We start from the raw sequence: 22,180 nt of genomic DNA, 5'->3' as shown, positions 1-22,180 counted from the left end.
CCGCCCCCCTCCCTTGTGGACACCTGTCACTGAATATGGTGGCGGGCTGTATGTCGGGTTCGAGTACCCCTCAGCCGCCCTTAGTTGTTCTCTTCCTATTTCTCCTAGTTCTCTTAAAGGGTACAACCCCCCTCCCTCTGTTTTCACTACCTTTGCTAGGGTTATATCGTCGCTCTGTTCCTTTTTTATTTCATTTTCTTTTGGGTTGTCATTCTTTTCTCCTCCCTCTTGTCCGTTCCCCGTGTTCTTTGGGCCTTCACTCTCCTTTTCCCCATTCTCTCCTTCCTCCTTGATCTCTTTTTCTTCCGGTGTTTCCCCCACAGTGAACATTCCATTTGGTCCTGGTCGGGACCCCTGGAACATCCTCCATAAGTTAAACACCTCCACGTGGTGTGTCAACTTCTTCCCCTTGTATGTGTTATGCAAATGGTTTAATAGTGAATGTTGGGTATATGGTTCAAAGCTACCGTTAGGCGGCCATGGTGTTGTCATTTTGTTGTCCGTCCCCTGTGTCCATTCTATGCTATATTTGATCAGTTTCTCCCTATGGGGTGACAGTGTTTTACATATGTTTTGTAGTGGGGTAGTGAGGGTGTTCCCCCACCCTCCCGATCCTGCCCCGTATGACATAGTAGCGCTCCACTTGTTATCTTTCCCCTATCTGGTAGTTACTACTTTACTAACACTTACGATACACAGCCTTATACCTTTACCTGGCCCCGTAAGTTTGGGGACTTGCGATAGTCCGCTGAGGAAAATTATTAAAATATAGTATTTACATTTGTATATTCTTTTCTTTCTTTTCTTCCTTTACAGAACACCCTTACGGCCCCCTGCGGCCGAGGCGCACGTAGCCCCCTGCGGCTGCGTACCCCTTGTGACGTTCTTATATAGCCGTCCTATTTTCATTTGCTCCTCCTCCCTCTTCTACACTTGCCGTGGCCGGCGTTCTCCGTGCGCAGCCACGTCCCCCGTTTCGCCTTCCCCCCGATCAACTCATTACCGTTTATCTCCGTTTCCGCTCCCTTACCACAATTCTCTTCCCCACCACTCTCAGAAAGAAAGATGCCTTGTGCTCGGGATATCCTATGAAAGCCCTACTGGTGACGTCACCGATCTCTTCAAATTACTAGTAAATTCTTAATACACTTGCACTCTACGCCCGTTAACCCCACAGCTGTCTTCCTGTCATGCCTGGAACAAGGTAATCAACAATATATAATCGGACTGCGCACGCTGCGTCGCCTCGCGTGTGATACGCCCCTCGACAGGAGGGCTTAACCAGCCAATTATCTTCCGTATTGGGCAACTAGCTAGCTACCGCCTACAGGGAAACTTCATCTACCTATCGAGTTTCTTGCTCGAACAATAGGGATCCTCATCTACTCATTGATCAATAAATGCCAAATCGTAGGAAACCGCGCACACACACACCCTTACACGTAGTCGCGACCCAGGCCAATCAGTGTCTACGAGCGGCCGCACGTGATGTTTTCATGCTCCGCCCCCCTCTCTCGCGTAACGTAGCCGACTGCTCTCGCACTCGTTCGGCTACCATTCATTTCATTGCCAACACTAAATTGTCAAACCTTCGCCGCGCACCTGTGCAACACCTCCCACCTCCCGTATTTAATTCCCCCCCCCTCCCTCACAATTTCACATTGCTTGTTGTGCGTGGCATGCTCACCAAGTTCTCTTGATGCGGGGCCGCTCGACTGCGTGCACCCCTCCAAGCGGCTCGCCACCTCCCCTCGTCTGGACCACGTCTGGACACTCGCCAACCGCGGGCGGGATACTTCTCAACCAGCTCCCGAAGGCCAATATCCGGATTGCGCTGTCCGGTCTCCTCGCAGTTCCGCGATGGTCCTGTAGTCCTCAGAAGGGGGCAGCGGCAGAGGGGGCCGCGCCGCCGGGCCTCCTCGCAACCAGACTACCTGGAAAAATAAAAATAAAAAGCAGATCTTAAACAGATCTCAGCAGTGCCTCCAACTTGTCAGGGGGGAATTCTGCCGGGGTCGGCCGGGCCGTCCGCAGACCTCCGGGCAGGGAGGCCCCAACTCCTCCCGTATATCCCAAAAGAGATAGAGTATGAGACACACGCAAGAAGCAAGGTGATTCTGCTGTTTATTAGACAAAACGGCAGGGATGGGTCAAGGATCGTACGCGTCTGTCCTGACACACACACACAATCGTGGGGCTCGCAGGCCCTTTTTACCTTAGTATGACGCGCTACTTGCGTCACCTTAGAAAGTTAGCAAAAAACCTATCTCCACTCTGGATTGGTTACTCGAGTGGTAGGGTTAGTATAGCATACGTATAGAGAACGGTATTAGTGGTTGAGGGTTAGTCAGGTGATATACTTGGGTTGTGCCTTCAGTTTGATACATGAAAATTGTTACATGAAGACCCCTGGGGATTGGTCAATGCTAATGGCGTCAGTGATAAAAGCCCCATGTTCTGATTGGTCCGCTCGCGAGCCTCCCAGTCTGGGACCATCGCTGTTCCCAGCTCGCGGTGTACCTGTCATTTGCAACAATGTTTCACTATGGGTAGGTGCAGACAATGCGAGGATTTATTCATATGCTGGAAGGCCGACTACTCCCACTGTCGCAGATGTCCATTGAGTCTTTTAATTGTATCTGCCTGTGTCTTGAAACGTGGGATTCAGGCGTCTCTTTCCCCTGGCTTGGCATCCTGTCAGGTTTGGCTTGGTCACGTGAGGTGGGACCGTGTTTGAGACAGAATTCTGCACAATTAATATTGTTTTTCCCACTGTGTGCCTGGTTTAGTTTGCAGGTGCGACCTTGACGTCGGCTCGCGGCGTGCGAGATTGCAACATTGTACCCTTAGCTGTGTGCTTTCGCCGGGCTCATTCTGCAGGGTCAGCAACTGAGCTCTTGCTTATTTAATGTTCATGGAAGCTTTTGCTTGCGGCCTACTTGGGCCTAGTGCATAGGTGGAACCGTTGGTGCACTGCGCTTTCGGTTACGGTATCATGTTGCTTTATCCCCAGTATCGTGTCTTCGTTATATTCTTCATTATGGTACATGGTTTTAGAAGAAGCGTGAGCAAGCCTTTTTAGATAAGTTCATTATGCGTCTTGCGTTTCTGCATTTTGAGAGCCTATATGGAAAATAATAAAGATGCACGTCCGTGGGTGTGTCCGTCGCCTACGTCATAGCACTGAGTATGTTCTTCGTGTGGATTGGTGTGGGAGTGTCCGGTGTATACGTTTTGCACAGGCGTGCTGACCGTTGGCTAGGTCGTCATGGCATCTCTAACGATGTGTTGGTTTAGTCGAGTTGATCTATGCCGCAGGTGTCGGCATGGGCAGGTCGGGCTGCTGGGCAGGTGGGTGGGCACATCCGTATGTTCCTGTACCAGGGTACTTGGTCGTCTGGTAGATAGGCAAACTCCTCTCGTGGCGGGTGTCTAGGCCGTGATCCTCTAGGCCAAGCGCGAGAGGGGATTGGCGGGAACTTGTTCTTCCATTCTCCCACTTCAGTATAGTGCGTAATGCTCCCAGTTCTCGTGACATCACCATTCCTCTTGTGTATACTTTAAATGCTTGCCACAAGATTTCCTGGCAGACTGTTCCATTATTATGGGGTAGAAAATATGTGCAGATGTCCTCCTCAAGATCTGTTCTAAAGACTAGGTCCTGTAGTGCCAGTGACTTAAACCTCCACCCACCATGATTTATCAGAGCATTGCCCCATTATTTATCAAAGCATTGCCCCACATCAGAGATATTATGATCAGAGAAGAGTCAGAGTAGGTTTGTGGATATATAGCAGTTTCCGTCACCTGTCCCACTAGATGGTCTGATATAAGGAACATGTCTATTCTTGATGCCATGTCGTGTACCGTTAAGTAATATGTATATCGCCTCTCCACTGGGTGCAGCATAAGGCATATATCATGTAAGTGTAGTCGAACAAATATTGTGACAATACAATTGATGCCTTTGACAGCGGTCTTGAGCTGGATCCAGTACGGTCAAGGATTAAATCTAATATATTATTCATATCCACCCCCAAATCAGTGCAGATGGCATATATGGCAACATCAGATTTACTATCGTGGAATCGAAGCCAGGATCGTCGATATTAGGTCTGTATGTGTTCACCAGAAGGACCTCTTTATTAAGCAGTTTACCATGCACTTTGACATATCGACTCTCTGGATCTATCTGTGTGTGTAATTGTGTAAAAGCAGTTTTCTTATGTACCAAGATCAACATCCCCCTAGATTTTGTTGAGTACTCAGTATAATACCTATTCGGGCCCCATGTTGCAGCAAAAGAGGTATTTCCACCACCAGCCGCATGTTTCTCTTGTAGAAGCAGGACCTGTACATCAAGGCGATTCACATATGCTGTCATTCTTCTTCCTTGGTGTAATTTCCTAGCCCTCTGGCATTCCAAAAAATAGTCTCCAGGGTAGCATAACTTACTAATGTGTAACATTATGTTGTGTAAATGCCATTTTCTCTACAATTGGATTTTGTTTGGCGGTCTGAGTCTTTGTACATATGTAGCTGGACAATTTTCCACCAGTTTGTAACCCCACCCCCTCCTGCATCACCCTCCCAAACCAGGAAACGTACACCACCCTACCCCCTCCCTCACTACCCCTGACAATTGTGCACATCCCCAACTTGTGCTTTCGTACAATAACAAAACAGAAAAACGCAACATTGCATCGGAGGGGTCGCCGTTTAACTCCTGAGCCAAACAGGGGCAGCCAACAACATCTGGACAAGTTCTCTATGTGAGAAACCTGAGGGTATTTTCCCCAGCAAACCTTGAGAGTCCCTTATTCAGGGGGCCAAGAAAGGGCAGACCCTCTTTTATCACGACCCGCAAGGCAGACGAGCGGGGAAAGATCACCAGGGTAGGGGAGCCCAGGGTTATGCTCAGGAGCATGCCCAAAGGGAGACATGGTTTCTTACCAGAGAAGAAGACAAGGAGAGTGAGATCCCTGAGTCCTTTATGGGCAGTGCCACATCTGTAACCCTTCCTCCCATTGAAGCTCTCTTACCCAAATCCACCGATCCCTCTGTGCAGAAACAATTCTCCAAAATGTCAAACCCATTTGCACCTGAAGATTATCCATCCCAGAATCCCTGTTTGTGTGTGTGTTCCCGACCCGAATACTCACGGTCATTGCCCTTCCCATTCTTCTTCATGTCCCTCTAATTATATTGCATTTATGGAACACCACGAATCCCACAATCCCCTCTGTTCACTCCACAATCCCAGTTATTTTCATTTGCTTCACGAACCCTACCAATCCCGTTCCTCCGATTGTCATCTTTCGAAACCCCAATCTACTATGACAGAATGTTACCATTCGGACAATCCCCCATGTTCTGTTCTCCATCCTGGTCATTCTCATCCATTCCGTAGGACCATCCAACAATACCTTATCTCCATCCGACCCTGTAGGATACCAGGAAACTCTACCACATTTTCCTTGTAACCCAAACCCTTCTTTGTAACCGACCACGGAAAAGGCAACCTGTTTACTTGACATATCCCAACACCAGGGCCAGGCAAAGTCAGGCAATTAACCTGAACCACACACACATGATGGGCCTTTCCTTTCCCCACAGGGATAAAAGGTGGAGTAAGAGAGCACAGTACGAGCAAAGCGGGCAAGGCAGACAGCATGACGAGATGGCTAAATTGGTGCTGCAGTTCAAGAGAAGGAGAAAGGCATCAGGAATCGAGAGGGTGGCGAGGAGAGAAGCAACCTTGCCCTTTACATCCCAAGCCGGTGGATCCTTCATGGAGGAGAGCATAAGACCGCGAACAATAGCTCAAGTGCCATGCAGCAGATGTCGACGGTACACAGGGCAAGTCAGGGCTGTGTTGAATGAGAAGCGCTGTAGTGAAAAGGGGAACCCGCACTTCTGTGGGGCTAGCCCTTAGTACAATAAAAATCACTCCTAATCACCCTCCCACTCAAGTAAGAATCTATGCGAAGCACAGTGAACTCAGTCTGGAAGAAAGCCAATCACACAGAAACTTTGATGCTTGCATTTATTACTACAGTGTCTAATGAGAATTAAGCAGAATTTTACAATAATATGGGAATGAAAAGTGCAAGCTGAATAATACCAATTATCAGTCACAGATGAATATGCAATTATTGATCTTACGCTCCTAGGAATCATGGATGGAGATAGGATTGAATCACACCCAGGACCCACGCCACTCAATGTGCCTGGCACCCCTCGGGAATGGGGGGGACTAGCCTAGCCCCCAAAGGCCTGCACCAGAGTGGGGATGTGATGCTAGGAGTCTCGGCCCTCTAGTGCACGGCTGATAATCCAGGCGCTGTTTCTCTCCGTGCGCGCGTCTCACGAACAGCCCAGGAAGAGTCCCTCCCCAGTTGGCCCAGGTAAAGTTCTCTTATTAGGGGCTGCATGTCCATCATTATGCTTTGCGAGAATCTTCTGGGCCCAACCTTTATGCAGCATAGCATGTTTACGCCTGGAAAGTTACAACTAGAAATAGCCAGTCTTGGCGCCCAGGCTCCGTGTACGTTGTTTTGGGAAGGCCTTACATTCCTGTGTTATCAGTGCACCTGACTCGCAGAGCGAAGAAGAGCAAGGCTGTACAAGACTGTGCCTGGCTCCTAAAGGCTGCGCAGAGCCTCTTGCAAAACTAGATGTTTATGTCTTCAAGAAGGGCCTTCGCAGTTAACCCCTTACAAGCATGCGGGCTCACCCAGTTCGAGAGGCTTGGCTGGGACAGCATTTTCCTCCACGCTTCGAGTAAGCTCTAAATACACGCAAGATAGCCCAGTGGGTTAATGCAAATGCAGGTTACTGCAAGCGCCTAGAGGCTTTTCATGACATTCCACCCCTTTCGAAGTGAGGCTTGAAAATGCTGACTCAGTGCCATGATTTCGAAGCATGTACAGTGTGCTGTAGGCCGATCAAACGTTTTTCCAGCACAGTCATTCTATTATAGAGAAATGTCATCCTGCGCAAGAGCCCAATAAAAACTATAGCAATCAGTATTAGGGAGATCAGCAGCCACAGAAAGGGATGCAACATTATATTAAGCAGCCATGTGGAGGAGGGAGAGCATCCAGTGAATACATCCCACCAGTGGTGAGTAGTAACCGGTTTCAGATGGTCAGCAGTTTTGATTAATTGATTCCTGTCTATCATCAACTTGCACTCTGCAGAGATAACTGAGGTAGCTAGCATTTGGAAATCTTTCCAAGCAGTTTGAGCAAATTGTCTAATAGCTTGAAGCTGGGCAGTAATCACCCCATAGGGTAGAGTCCAGTTAAGCAGATGCGTGAGCTCGGCATCCAGAGTAGTGTGAGACCACTGGGTTAATGAATATAAGGTGTGAGTGTGAGTAACAATGTCTAAGATAATCACAACCTGATCTACGCAAAATACTTGAGGATTCCCTAATAACCTATAATTGTTAATAAGCAAGGAATGATTAGTAACTACGTATGCTTTATGCTGGTCTATCTGGAAAATGTCAGTTCCATTAATGTGGTATTGCATCCAGGTGCACTCCCCGGCTATGGGATGCATGCATGGGTCCGGAATCCTTCCAGTTTGGGGACACACCCACCCCTGATCCCAGGGCATGCAGGTGTGACTGTGGATGGTGTAGTTTTGGCTGTCTAACCATTCCCCTCATATCTGCGGAACCCACCAAGAACCATTTATTTTCATAGGCAAGACTATAAAAGCACACCATATTTCTAAAGCATAAGCGGTTCTACTAACTTGCATTAAAGCGTGGCATGTGTTATTCATGCAATCAAAAGAAAGCGGTTTAATCCATATGTTTGCTAGTAACTGTAGCACTGTGTGCCAGTGGGTTGAGGATAGTTGCCCCCACTCGGAGCGAAAAGCCAACACCTGCTGATTTAACAAAGTTTGCCATTAAATGCATCGTGTGTCTTTAGCATTCTTGTTGACCTGGCCTATGGCAGAAAAAATTTCTTCATAGCTAAAATTCTGCCATCTCCAGTGGTTGCCAATGCTTGTAGCAGTGTTTCGCAGGGTAGGGCTTATCGAGGGGCCCCATTGGGCCAGAAGTTTTATAGCAGCGCTGGCATCAGAACCCATAGTAGCTAACTTATTGCGCACAGTTTCTATGTCAAAAGTGTTTAAAGCTCCCGTTCCCACCCCCGCTGCTCCCGCAATCAATGAATCTAGCCCTCTAGCTATGCGCAATTTGGTGATGGGCCATAGAAATTGACTCCATTTGTAGCAGCTTGGTACTAATAAGGAAACGTTGCCTCATGATAAATCTATGTCTAAGTGTACTTCTGTAATGACAGAGGCGTGCATTACGTGTTTGCAATTTAAATGTTGTCTTACTACTGGAAAATCTAACATGTTCACAGTTTCTACTTTGTGTGACTTAAAGAATACCATTCTCCAAGTGGGATGCCTGCCATATGCAATATTAGTTTTAGATACAAACACCATACAACCATTCGGTAGTGGCTGTTTCAACGCACAATTGTATGAAATGCATTTCGTTAAGTTATACTCCAAAAAATCTTGACGAGTACACTCGCTGCAGTTCTTGGGGCAGAAAAAATATGAAACATCAAACAAATTATTGGATCCATTCACTGAAACGTTTGGGTCTAAGATTTCATAAGCGCCAGTCATATGAGTTAGTGACAAAAGATGCCGACAATGTGCCAAGCCAGTACTTTTGCAGTTGCATGTGGATACTCATTTGTAGCACTTTTCTCACAGGTTACGGTGCGTTTGTAGTAGTCACGCAGGACTGGAGCATCAGGTGTAGTGCATGCGATTCTCAGAGTCCATGTAGCGTCTTGCATCAACCCATTCTTTACAAAGAAAGCGTTTGCTTGGCAGGTCAGGAGCACCCACAGCAAGGCAAATCCTATCCCCTTCATACTGCTCTACGTTCGTGGTATGAGCTTAGTAGCGGGAATATAAACAGGCATGTCAGAATTCTGCACAAGTACAACATAAGTACTTCCAACACCTTGACTTAACACCTCCCCAGCCTCAGGCTTTTTGTTTGGATGGTGAACCCACACCTTTTTTCCCGTGCTACCGAAGCCTCCTTCCCCCCTCAGTGTAGTGTGTGTCTGGGGCTTGCTTACTTTCAACCACTAGGGGAACAACTGCTTGCTCACAAATCAATTGTGCAATTCGGTCATATTTGGTTAATGGTACTGCAGATGCACCAGCATTATGTAAAAGTACCAAAACAGTCCCTCTATAATCAGGATCAATCACACCTCCCAAAATGTCAATGCCTTTTTTCGCCAGGCTGGTTCGTGCAGCAATGCGTCCATAAGTGCCAGCCGGCAATTTGATGCCAATACCCAGCGATATGGATTTAGTTTGCCCCGCTGGTATGACATCATCTTCATAGGTAGATAAATCAAGTCCAATGCTGCCTGCCGTGGCTTGCACAGGTAGCTTTGCTTCTTTGTCAGTTTTCCACACAATAAGAGTCTTTGTGGATTCCACTTTTTCACTTGTCAGTCTCACAATGCCTGTCTGCCGGTTTCCCAAAGGACGATTATTCAGTTCAAACAGTGTTTGTGCCAGGTGTTTGGACCACCCCTTGAGAGTGTGAGTCTTAGTCAGTTTCTTTATTTGTTGCTTGAACAGCCCATTGCTGCGCTCCACCAGAGCAGAGGATTCTGGGTATCGACTGATGTGCAGTGTCCATTTGATGCCTGGTTCTAGCGCCCAGTTCTGCACATTGTATCCAGCAAAATGGCTGCCTTGATCTGATTGGATTTCATCCAGAATGCCATAATGCCTGATGAGGTATTCCATTCCTTGCAAGGTAGCCTGTTGATCTGCATGGGCAACTGGATAGGCTAACAGCAGTCCAGTATATGGGTCTATGGTTAACACATAATGATTTCCATTCTCGGGCGGTAAAGGGACAATGTAGTCAACTTGCCTTACGCTAGAAGCTCTTTCACCTTTTCTCAAAGGGCCTTGAGGCTTCCGCTCCAGCGGGTAGTGCTTCACTTCACAGCACACAGAACATTGGGAGGCAGCCTGCTTGGCATGATCCATGGTACTGGGCAATTATCTCCTCTTAGCCCATTCATAGGTTCCTGCTTTCCCTAGATGCCCTGAGGTTTGGTGTGCCCAGTCCGCCATGCCTTGCAATACCTCAGCTTCTTCGGGTGTTGTCACTGGGTGAATCTTTGCCATTTGATCCACTTCGTGGTTTAACAGGGCAGCCAGTGAGGTGTCAGGGGGAATGTGTGCATCGACATGCCCAATGCAGATTTTGCACCTCTCACCTTTGCACCACATCTCTTCCCAGATGCCTGGCCCTCCCCAGATCGGAGTGTTCTTGATCTGCCAGCCGTCTCTTCTCCATGCCGGTGCCCAATGCGTCAGGCCTTGATATGTGGCCCAACTGTCCGTGTATATGTATGCAGTCTCTGTCTCTTTCACCTGTTCAATCACGGAGGCCACCGCCTGCAGTTCAGCATATTGACTGGATCCTCCCACACCTTCTCTCATCAGCAGTGTTTCTCAGTAGGGCTGGAATGCAACAGCTTGCCAGTGTCTTTACCCTTTATCATACTTTGCTGTGCCGTCTGTGAACCATGCAAACTTTTGTTCTTCCTCTGTCAATGTATCATAGGCGGGTGCGACTTTGAAGGGAGATTCTGGCAACGCCACGGGAGTGCTCGGTTCAGGCATTGCTTCCAGGTCCACTGCCTCTAGCATTTGTTCTTGCAGTCTGGAAACCCCTGTGCGGCCAGCTTTCGCACATTGCTCTAAATACCATTTCCATTTGACATGAGTGGCGCTCTGCCACTTTTTCCGCTTGCAGCAGTGTCGCGCACCCAGTCCATGATCGGATTTTCTGTGCAAATTGTTACTGGTTGCTCGCCGGTAATTCTTTCAGTCTCAACTAGAGCCCAGTACACTGCAGCAACTTGTTTCTCAAATGGAGTGTATCTTGTCATAGGATCTGTGAGTTTTCTTGACCAGAAACCTTGCAGCACTCTTTTCTGTCCTTGCTTTTGCCACAAGCTCCACACAGCAACATCATTGTAGACAAGAATTTCCAGTTCAAAAGGATCAGTTTTCGTCATGGGGCCCAGTGTGATGTAATTCTGCAAAGCGTCCTTAGCCTGCTGAAAGACAGACTGTTGCTCTAGGCCCCATGTAAAATCATGTTTCTTTCTGGTGACTTTGTAGATGGGTTTCAGTATCAGGCTTAAATGAGGTATGTGATTTCTCCAAAAACCCATTAACCCAAGGAACCTTTGTGCCTCTTTTTTATTTGCTGGTGGAGTCATCTGCTGAACCATGTCAATTGCAGGGTCAGGAATTTTCTTAACTGACCCAGACCAGATTGCACCTAAATATTTCACCTCTTGTGTGGGCCCCTGTACCTTTTTGGGATTTATGGCCCACCCCCGGTTTTGCATGTGTGTAATCAAATTTTCAGCAGCTTTTTCTACATGTTCTTTCTCAGCACTGGTCAGCATGATATCATCAATATAGTGAGCAACATACACATCCAATTGTACCATCTTTAAGTCTCTGGCAATCAATCCATGACACAGAGTGGGACTATGCAAATACCCCTGGGGCAATTTAGTAAAGGTAAATTGTCTGTCTCCCCAAGTGATAGCAAATTGGTCTTGTGATTCAGTGACAATATCAATGGAGAAAAATGCATTGGCCAAGTCAAGGACCACATGCCATTCACCCACTTCTTTCGTAAGGTTTTCAATCAGATTAATGATGTCTGGCACTGCCACAGCTAAGGGTGGCATCTTCTTGTTCAAGGCACGAAAATCAATGGTCAGATGCCATGCCCCATCTGGGCAGCAGACAGGCCAGATCGGCGAGTTGAATGGACTGACTGCCGGCCTCATTATGCCAGCTTTCACCAAGGATTCAATAGTTTCACCGATCTCTTTATGCCCTCCTGGCAGCCTGTACTGTTTCACGCACACTGGCTCAGCAATAGGAGGTAAATGCAAGGGGGACCATTTGGCATGCCCAACCACCATGGGGTTAACAGCTCTCACATGGATTTTCCGATTGCCAAAAACAAATTCACCTCAATCTGTAGTCACACTTTTGCCCAAAAACACATCCATGCCCAATATGTACTCCAGTATGTCTGCAATCAAGACATTTGCTGTGAAAGGCAATCCCTCGCCAATTGACATCTTTACATTAAAGGCTTTTGCAACAGTTTCTGCTCCCCCATACCCATTGACCAAAACTCTGGGACCAGATAATTTACTGGGATTGCCATTCAAAATGGTTACCTCAGCTCCCGTGTCTAATAGAGCCAATACATGTTTTGCTTTCTCATCCAAATACATGTGTCAGTGGCACAAAAGGGCGTCTGTCTCTGGGACTGGTTCTCTTTATTAACCGTACCTCAAAGACAGAGCCAGCCCTTCAATCAAAAATTGGGTCTAGGACTTCCCACTTGTCCTTTGCCAAATCAGGGTAACCTTTTGCTCGCACTTTGGGCTTCAAAACCTCTTCTTCAGAGGGTGCAGAAGGCCTAGTTTTGCCTGACCCCTGTTTCTTCACTTGTTTCCATTTCTCAAGCAGCACATGTGTAGGTTTACCGTCTATCTCTTCCTTTGGAATTCACGCTTTTAGCAGGTCCACCCACATTTCCCTGCGCGTGTTTTCAAGTGTGTCAGTTTTCGCTTTAGACTTTGCATTCTTGCCAAGCTTTTTCTTTGAATCATTACTCGCCGCCGCTAGGCGCGCCGCTTTGCGCACATCCAACCCTTCTAATTGCCCTAGCAGTAGTGCAACCTCACCAATAGCTTTACCTTGCGCTGGACCCAGCAATGAAAGCAATGCTCCCTTCATATGGCCTAGGGCATTCCTCAACAAGCGCGCGCGCATTCCAGCTGTAAACATCTCCATGTCAGGCCCTGCAAAATTTGCACTGTTCATTGCGCACTGTAACCCCATCTCTCTAAGCTGATCTGTCGCTTCAGGTAGGGACCCCCAGTAGCCCCAAGCTTCTTCCATGTCCATTGGACTTGCATGCAGATTTATTAGGGCAGTCTGAAGCCAATTAAACAAGGAATGCGAGCCTTACTGCCCGAGCGCGCCGCGCAACATCTGTCTCAGCATTACATTAGTAGTGATTGAACCCATTTTTAATAGTTCTTCTGGGGTTAAGAAGATGCCATCCGCACCTGTATCCCACCCTCTTAAAAGCCACTTCAAAATCGGTTCACCTGCCCTCTGTCTAAACAATTTGGCAATGTCTAAAAGCTCTGTCTGTGTGTAATCACGGACAATCCTAGTATTCTGAATGTTTCCACCGCCAGCTTGGCCTTTTGACTTGTTAGTGATTAACGGCCGCGCTGGATAAACACATTTCCTTGAAGCACATTCCAGCTCCTTTCCCTCAGAACAGTCTAACTCCCAAGTCTGACTTTAACGGATTCATCCCAGTCAAATGTCTGTTCGGTTTCGCTATCACGAACCTCACCAGACCATAAATTTGAGTCCCAATTATCTTTCCTAATTAATGCGTGAATCCTTATCTCTGACGGATTGCCAGGCCATTGTCTGCACTTCTGCGTGGCTACACGCACAGCTAAAGAGGCACACCTGTCCTCCATCTGATCGGCCCGCTTAACGGACGATTCAAGGGTCTCTCTCATAATGATTTGTTGCTCCCGGAGCAGGGAAATCTCATTGTTCAGTTTGCAAATCTGTGCGTCTTTAAGCAGTTCATTCTCAAGCAACTTCCTGAGCGCCTGCAGGAATAACCAGCCTACGTTTCCTGCTGCTTTTTGCTCCCATCTGCATTTCCCAAGCGGCAAACTCTCCAAACACTCACTAATTACCGCCAGGGGAAACATCATTTTCAAGCATGTCCCATGCCCTCGGTGCCGAATACCGATGCAAAATGTCTGCCACACCCGACCAGGCATTTGTTGCCGGGCCTCCCGGAATGTGACAGAGTGCACTATCCCCCTCATTGCATTCACCCTTCGCCTGTTTCTTCCAGAATGGCATTGTGCTCCCAAATCCTGCAATCGACTATGCCAAATGTAGTGAAAAGGGGAACCTGCACTTCCCTGTGGCCAGCCCTTAGTGCAATAAAATCACTCCTAATCACCCTCCCATACAAGTAAGAATCTATGCGAAGCACAGTGAACTCAGTCTGGAAGAAAGCCAATCACACAGAAACGTTGATGCTTGCATTTATTACTACAGTGTCTAATGAGAATTAAGCAGCTTTTTACAATAATATGGGAATGAAAAGTGCAAGCTGAATAATACCAATTATCAGTCACAGATGAATATGCATTTATTGATCTTACGCTCCTTGGAATCGTGGCTGGAGATACGATTGAATCACACCCAGGACCCACGCCACTCAATGTGCCCGGCACCCCTCGGGAAGGGGGGACTGGCCTAGCCCTCAAAGGCCTGCACCAGAACGGGGATGTGATGCTAGGAGTCTCGGCCCTCTAGTGCACAGCTGGTAATCCAGGCGCTGTTTCTCTCCGTGCGTGCGTCTCACCAACAGCCCAGGAAGAGTCCCTCCCCAGTTGGCCCAGGTAAAGTTCTCTTATTAGGGGCTGCATGTCCATCATTATGACGTACTAGCTTTTCGAGAATCTTCTGGGCCCAACCTTTATGCGGCAAAGCATGTTTACGCCTGGAAAGTTACAACTAGAAACAGCCAGTCTTGGCTCCCAGGCTCCGTGTACGTTGTTTTGGGAAGGCCTTACGTTCCTGTCAGTGCACTTGACTCGCAGAGCGAAGAAGAGCAAGGCTGTGCAAGGCTGTGCCTGGCTCCTAAAGGCTGCAAAATTAGATGTTTATGTCTTCAAGAAAGGCCTTCGCAGTTAACCCCTTACAAGCATGCGGGCTCACCCAGTTCGAGAGGCCTGGCTTGTTCAGCATTTTCCTCAATGCTTTGAATAAGCTCTAAATGCACGCAAGATAGCCCAGTGGGTTAATGCAAGTGCAGGTTACTGCAAGTGCCTAGAGGCTTTTCATGACAAGCGCAAAGTAGCAAGTTTGAACCAAGTTTAATAAACTGTGTAAAGAACTGTAAAGAGTGTTAAGGGGAGACCAGCTGCAGAGGGAAAACTGGCACCACGTGGGTGCCAACTCAAGAGACTCTGGTTAATCCCCATAAGCCCAAAACTACGGGTACCAGAAGGCGGCCATAGGAGAGTTGCCAAAAGAGGTCAAAGTAGTCATACAGGAAGGAGGTCTAGTAAAATCCCTGTACAATCGAAAGACTTTGATCTACACCTGTGTGAAAGCAAGGGAAATGAATCCGGCCAAATGAGAAATCAAGGGAATTGAATCACGCAAATGCAAGCAAATAAGAAGTTGGCAAGAGTGAGCCTGACCAAGGGATGCTGACGAGAGGGGCAAAGTCTAAAGTCCTGAAAAACAGTGTGTTGACAGAGGTGAACCCAGCCGAGGGATGTACACTATGAACTGTTTGAAAAGACATTGAGAAACCAAGGAAAGGGAAACCCGCTAAAGAGAAAAGAAGGGTCCGATCCCGACCGAGGGAGATCCAGGGGTGAAGCCTCACCCAAGTATTGACAGTCAAGAGGGGTCAGAGGCCGACCGAGGGAGATCCAGGGGTGAAGCTGTCAACCAAAAGTTAATTGAGAAAAGAACTGTGATATCGTTTGGGAAATGAGATATTTAAGAAGGGTCAGCGCCCAGAAGAGTGGCACTAGGGGTGAAGCCATCACCCTACGTGAAACTGTATTAAAGAATTGAGAAGTGTCAGCGCCCAGAAGAGGGGGAAACCATCACCCAGTGAACATTGGAAACAAACTTTCATTTGTTAAAGGAACTTTTGTTATTTTTAGTTGAAGACCTCGGGTCCTCGTAGAAAAGAGATTTCAGGGAAATGAGACTTGGCCATCGACGGTCCTGAGAGCTGCCATTAGAACTATCGTCTTGTGCCGAAGAAGCCAGAGATTGTACTGTGCTCCAAGATCCCACCTTACCCTGTGCTCAAAACATGGGGAAGGGAGACCTAGGCTGCCGCATCCTGGCATATTATTTTAGAACACTTCTTTCTTTTCTTTTCTTAAGAACTATTCTGCTCCCTTTTTTTTGTATTAGTTGTAAGGTTTGGTAATAGGTTTCCTAGTATAGGCCCTTTTATTTGACACAACGGCACTAGGACTGCCTTATTTTCCATTTGATGGTCGACGCTTGCTCCCATCTTAGATTTAGGTTTAGATTAGGCATTTTTCCAACCTGCATACATCATTCATTGTTCAATAAACACCCTTGAACTGTCTGGCTTACTTGTTGCCACCATGAGTTCCTCACATCTATTACAATGGCAGTTGCCCTATTCAATGTTAACCCGTTAGAATTATAATATGATCACCTTGCTAGGTCAAGTAACTTACAACCTGTATGAAGTAATTGAGTAAAAATAATTAAAGAGTTCACACCCACCACTTTCATGAAATCGTCAGTGTACCTCTAGACTGCTCAGGACTGTGGCAAAGACGTCAGACCCGTGTCTCCTTCCACTGGTCTGGAGACGATTGGTATGTTAGCCTCTATGTAGTTCACTGCTTCCTCCGGGAGGGTAAATAATACGGTGGTCGGTCAAAATCTCGAAAAAAAAATCTCGACTAACAATAAGGTCGAAAAAAAAAGACAGAAGAAAAAAGTCGAATTTCTCTTTTTTTAATTATATATTTATTTTGGGGTCCAAGATTAAAAAAAAAAATAGTAAAAAAAATAAAAAAATAAAAAAGGGGGGTTGGGGGGGAACCCCCCCATTTCGAAGAAAAAACATCATTAAAAAAAATTGACTTTTTTTTTCGGCCTTTTTTTCGAGATTTTTTTTTTCGAAATTAATTTTTTCGGTCTTATGACCATAAACCAAATAATACTGCCTTTCCCCGGTATGGGATTCATAGTAGCGCTGGGTACAACATGGCATATGGGATCGCTCTTTCCTGAAGCATATGTTTCATGGCCAGGAAAGATGTATGTTCTTGTTGGATAGGCAAGGAGAAATCGGGGTATAGGTAAGTTTGAGGAGGCTGGCATTAAGCAAGATATAAAGGAGCAAAGAAAATAATAGAATGGCCCTTTTTATTAAGGGTGATGTCACGGAGATGCTGCTGCTGCTGTTTACCATTTTAAAATTTAAAAACCTGCAATTACTGAGACCTACAACACATCCTTCCCCTCCATCTCCCATCTAAAAGAAAACTCTGGTTTACTTATCAAATAAGCAAAACAGAAAGGTGATGGTTGGAAGGTTTCAAATCATTCATAACCATTGGCACAGCTCTGGGCAACCTTCTAGACCATCGTTTTCAGCCTGCCAAGCCACTACAGAAGGGGAAAGACCATATGCAAATCATGATTGATCCTACCCAAAAAAAGGGCAGTCCAGCCCGAACTGCTAGGTCGCATTGCTTCTGCACAAGACCACAAGCATCCCCAGACATGTTTCAGCCTGTAAGGAACTCATGGTGGCAACAGTAAAGACAGACACAAGTGATCACAGTTCAACTGTGTTTATTAAACTGTATAATTTATTTTATTTTTATTTATTTATTTTTTATTTTTTTATTTTTTTAATGTGATATAGTTGTATAAACAAAAACTTTACACATAATTCAACATAAAAAACTAATTGCACAATTTTTAACATAATTTACACATAAAAATCAATTACTTTCTTATTCAGTTTCAAAGTTGCAAATTTCTCCAAATCAGCATCATATACATCACTCAATAACTTAATCTAATGACTTATTTTCTTGCTATTTCAGGGGTGGATTGTTCTTTAAGTTTTACCTTGACCATATTCCATACTCTATAAAGAGCCAGATGTAAACTTGCATTCAGGGTATTAACACACATATACCAGAAATCTTTTGACTTAATGTGATCTAAATTATGCACATACTTGCTATAATGCTTCATATAGATGGTACTCAGTCTGGGGCATAGCATGAGGACATGTCTTGCCGTTTCGAGGGCAGTTTTATTCTTACATATCCTACAGAAGCGCTCAAATTTGGGAATAGCCATTTCAGGGCCAAGGACAGTTAGAACTGGAAGATGGTTAATACGTAGCAATAATAAGAAACGTCTTAAATTATCTGAAGGGCATAGATTCAAATATCCTTGTGCCTTTCTATAGGTATAGAGTGTGTGGGATATGAACCCATAGCTGTGTAGGCTTTCAAGATGTTTGAAGTTATTTTGCCAGTCCCAGATTTTTAAGCGCTCTCCCATTTGATATTTCAAATATTCGAAATTCTCACTCCAGTTAGGGGTCCACTCAATCCTCTCAAATAATAATGTCATTTCTCTTACATACTTAATCTGCTTGTTCCCAATTATCTCTTCTTTCATTGTCAATAGGAGAGGATTGGTAGTGCTCGTATGCATCTTAATATAGAGTTCAGCTCTTTTCTTTAAGACTAGAGCTTTTAAAGAAAGTAACCCCAATTCCAATCTTAATATCGCCATTGGTATTCCCTGTGGAAGACCCAATAGCCTACGCCAAAACCTACCCTCCAATACCTGGAGCCATTCAAGATTAAGATGAGTCAGAGCTTCCAGTCCGTAAGTTACCATTGGCACCAAGCATTGAATGTAAAGTTGGCGAGCAGCCCAAATAGAGTAACCACTCTGCTTGTAAGAGAACTGGCAAATCATAGCGGTTAATTGTGCCGCCTTTATTTCACGATTTTGTATACAGGATTGAAAATTTCCTCTGGAGTCAAATTCCACTCCTAGGTATTTATAGGAATGTGTATATTGGATTTCCAAACCTCTAATCATCATTCTCGGGCGGCTCACCTTACCATGACTGTAAAGGATCAGTTCTGTTTTCATATAATTTATTATGAGTTCATTCTCCTCCGCATATTTCCAGAGCCTCTCAGCCGAGCGAGAAATCCCACTGAATGTGTGGTCAAATATCACCACATCATCCGCATATGCCATGATTAAGCAGTGCTGGGTGCCTATTTTGGGGGGGCAATTATGTTCCGGAATATCAGAGACAAATAGATTATACAGGGTGGGTGCCGTTACACACCCCTGTTTCACCCCTCTGGTTTGCTTTATCACCCTAGTTGTGGTCCCACTACCATCTAGCCTCAGCTGTACTGAGGTATCTTGATGAAGGAGCTGTAGATAGTAAAGCAATCCTTCGGGGCATGCCATTCCCCTTAACTTCCTCCACAGTTTCTCTCTATTGACAGTGTCAAATGCTGCCTTAAAATCAATATATAAAGCATACAGCGGAGGGTTATTCGGTGAGAGGGCTTTGTCTCTAAGACTATTCATGATCAGTAGGTTATGAGTAGTAGAATATCCCATTCTGAATCCGCTTTTAAAGCGGTCCAGGAGTCCTATCTTTTCTGCCCAAGTCTGTAGTCTCTGCAGAAGCAAAGAGGCAAATAATTTGCCCGAGCAATCTAACATGGAAAGCAGACGATAGTTACCTGGGTCCGTTCTGTTACCCCTTTTAAATACCGGTACTAGAATTGCTTTTTGCCAGGTTTCCGGAATTCTCCCCTCTGTTAATACCTTTTCAAAAAGTATTTTTAGGAGATTGGCCCAGAAGACCGGGTTATTCTTCATGAGTATATTAGAGAGGCCATTCGGTCCTGGTGCACGAGAGGCTTTAAGTTTAGAGATCTTGTCTATAAGCTCTTCCAGATGTACCGGGAAGGGCTTAGGAATATGTATGGTTGTACCAGAAACCTCCACCCTACCATCCAATGTCCCATTACGTTTCTCAAGAAAATTGACCCATTCTTCAGCGTCAATCGGATTTATTTGAGGGGTTTCCCTGCTTCCCCTTGCCTCCCCTAATAATGCCCAAATGTTGCGGGAGTTTCTTGAGCAAATAGTTCTCACAGTCTTTTGCCAGCATGCCAATTTTTTTGATCTTTTCCAGTGTTTTAACCATGACCTGTACTGATTTTTAATCTTATTAGTCTTAATGTGTAGACTAATAAGGGATTGTGTATTGGCCCTGATTCTGCGTATCTCCCTTCTTAATAAGCGTTTGGCATCTCTTATTACTTTGTCATAGGTCTCAGTCGAGCCCTGTTCTCTAATAACAAGTGATGATTTTTTTAGTTACATATTTGCCCGTGAAGTTATAGATCCACCCTTCAAGGTCCTCCATAGACAGATTAGTAAACATGATATGATAGTCATTATCCCAATCACCACAGTCCTGACTTGCTCTAAGTATATTTTTCTCAGACCATATTATTCGTGAGCTAGCATGGTTAACAAGCAGGCTTCCTATCGCTGTGGTTGGGGGAGATTCAATACCACTATTCAGGGTTAGACTGAGACCATTATAATCACTCCAATCATTGTCTACTATTCTAAACTGTATAATGGGTGAGAAGAACGCCCAATCTGAACCTAAATCTAAGATGGGAGCAAGCTACGACCATCAAATAATAATAAAGCAGTCCTAGTGGTGTCTTGTCAAATAAAAAGGGCCTATACTAAAAAAACGATTGCCAATCCTTACAACAAAATACAAAAGAGTGTGGGATAATGTTCACAAGAAATAAATAAATGTTCACAAATGATAAGTCAGGATGTTATAGCCAGGGGTCTCCCTTCCCCACATTTTGAGTAAGGGACATGGCGAGACTCTAGAGCACAGCACACTCTCGAGCTTTCCCAGTACAAGACTACAGTTCCATTCTCAGGTATGAGGATCTTCTGTGGTAACATTTCTTTTCAACAGAAAAGTCTCTTGCCAATGAGGACCTGATGCTTTGAAAATAACAAAACAAAAAGTTTCTTTCTGTATGTACTTTGGGTGATGCGTTCTCACCCCTGGATCTCCCTCTTCCGGGCTCAGACCCCTCTCGAATGTCAACCTCCCTCAGTCGGGTTCACTACGGCTTTTCTTCACAAGATTTCACCTGCTGTATTTACGAGTTGTTGGGTGAAGGCTTTTCACCATTGGATCCCCCTCTTCTAGGCTCAGACCCTTCCCGAATGTTAGCCTCCTTCTGTTGGGTTCACTGCGGCTTTTATTCCAAAAGATTTCTTCATTAGCACTTGCAATTCTTCATGTCTTTTTAAACAATCCACTGTGGACATCCCTCTGTCGGGTTCTCTCTTGTCAACACAACGTTCATTGGGGCATCATGCTTTGCCCTGAGCGTTAGAGCCCTTTTGGTAGCACGCATGCAATGAATGGGTTGCAGAATAACTCTGATACCAAATAATCGAACCAACTCAGGAAGATGGCAAAGTGCTTTTCTGTTTTAGTATCCATTGTCTAAAAGAGGGAGTTACAACGGACATCGCACAAGCGTTTTCAAAGCATTTCATAAAGAATTACACATTTAAAGAAAAAACTCGTCATACGCAACCTCATACTCTGTGGCAAATGAGAAAAACCTACGAGGAGTTGTGATAGGCTCAAGGGGAACACCTAAGTATACTTTCTATAAGGGGTTGGGTTGCGATTGAACATCTACTGTCAAGTCGACCACTTATGTGCACCTCTAGTGCAAGTCATTCTTCATCATTATTAAGTACACGGTATGTGATTGGCTCTCAAACTATAAAGCCCTTCATTATACAGTCTTCTACAATTGGTTGGCACGCTCGTGCCATTCTGCAACATTTGGTTCGCTAGCAGCAAGTATGCTCATACCCCAGGTTCCAGGAGGTGAACTTGACTTTAGCTCCCGCCCAATTAGCCTAACGTCTCTCATCACCCATGCCTTCTGCCATGAAGATTATCTTTGAACTTGACCTTGCAGTGTATTCTCGTCCCTGGGAATAGAAGGGAGTCTGAGCACACGCTATAATAGTTCCAGAGTTCCTGCATGCCCAACTCCTTTTTTTCATCCTTGACTCACGTGACGGGGACAACAATTCGGCCCATTTTGAAGCATTTAATTGTCTTGAATGAATAAAACTTGCCACTCATGCTGTTCTTTCTTTGCACCTTAAGCAAGGGATGATTCAGCATCTCATGGTTACTGCCTTCAAGAATAGATAACCAGTCTTGGCTGCTTCAGCCTAGACACCAGGCCAGACAGCAATTCCATGATCTGGATAACTCTTTGCTGCGACACAGCTTTTGATCCTTTTCTCCATGGGTTTGAACGTATTAAAGTTATGACACTGA

Source organism: Ambystoma mexicanum, chromosome 2q, assembly GCF_040938575.1.
Source record: "Ambystoma mexicanum isolate Mex_15411 chromosome 2q, UKY_AmexF1_1, whole genome shotgun sequence".
NCBI classification, from domain to species: Eukaryota; Metazoa; Chordata; class Amphibia; order Caudata; family Ambystomatidae; genus Ambystoma; species Ambystoma mexicanum.
This window is presented reverse-complemented; position numbering follows the sequence as displayed.